This window comes from Notothenia coriiceps, unplaced genomic scaffold (genome assembly GCF_000735185.1).
Source record: "Notothenia coriiceps isolate Sejong01 unplaced genomic scaffold, NC01 NC01_scaffold00011003, whole genome shotgun sequence".
NCBI lineage: Eukaryota > Metazoa > Chordata > Actinopteri > Perciformes > Nototheniidae > Notothenia > Notothenia coriiceps.
In genome coordinates, this window is record NW_011343704.1 from 196117 (window position 1) to 197398 (window position 1282).

Below are 1282 nucleotides of genomic sequence, written 5' to 3' on the forward strand. Positions count from 1 at the left end.
AAAATAGCTGGCTTTTGACTCGCAATTTTGGTATCGAAGTGGGCCTTTCCTATGAAAAGACGCGGAAAATTTGGAACTATAAAGATCGTTTGTCTCTAAAGAAGATGGCTAAATATTTAATAGAAAAACACCCACTTCATAAGGGAATTGAAGAAAATCTAAGAACTATTTAGGGTCCCAAAACCAGACACGGCTCACATTTCCAAATCACAATCAACAATCGACAAAAGACAATCGACAAACGACAAATCGACAATGAAATCAACAATTCGCAAAAATGACAATGCGCCAATCGAAAAATCAAACATCGCCAAAAAGACTATCGACAATTCGAAAATCGCAATCGACAAACGACAATCATACAATCGAAAATAGACAATCGACAAACGACACAACCAAGTCCGACAAACGACAATAAACAATCGGATAATTGACAAGAGGACAATCGCACAATCGACATCAACAATTCGACAAACGACAATAAACAATCGACAATCGCAATCACAAACGACAAACCGAGCAAATAAACAATCGATAATCCGCAAACGACAATCAACATCAACAAACGACAAACGAAATAAACAATCGACAATCCGACAATCAACAATCGCGAAACGACATAAACAATCGACAATTTCTACAAATCAACAACTCGACAACGACAATAAACAATGACAATCGACAATCGACAAACGACAAACGACAATAAACAATCGATAATCGACAACACAATCAAACAATAACAAACGACAAACGACAATAAACAATCGACAATCGACAATCAACAATCGACAAACGACAAACGACAAACGACAATAACAATCGCCATCGACAATCAACCAAATCGACAAACCGACAATAAACAATCGACATGAAATTCGACAAACGACAAACGACAATAAACAATCGATAATTCGACAAACGACAATCAACAATCAACAAACACAACCGACAATAAACCAAATTTCCCCGACAATCGACAATCAACAATCGACAAACGACAAACGACAAACGAAATAAACAATCGACCAATCGACAATCAACAATCGACAAACCGACAAACGACAATAAACAATCGTCTCAACCCAACAATTTGCGTAATGTTTCATTGCGCAATGAAATATATTATAATGAAAACAGCCGTTGCATCATCACATTGCGCAATGAAATATTAAGCGTCCATTAGTATGTTGTCCAATGATTGTAACGGGGCTGTGCGCAATGAAGCAATGAAAATATTTTTTTAATGAGCAATGAAATGAGCGTTCCGCGGCGGGGATGC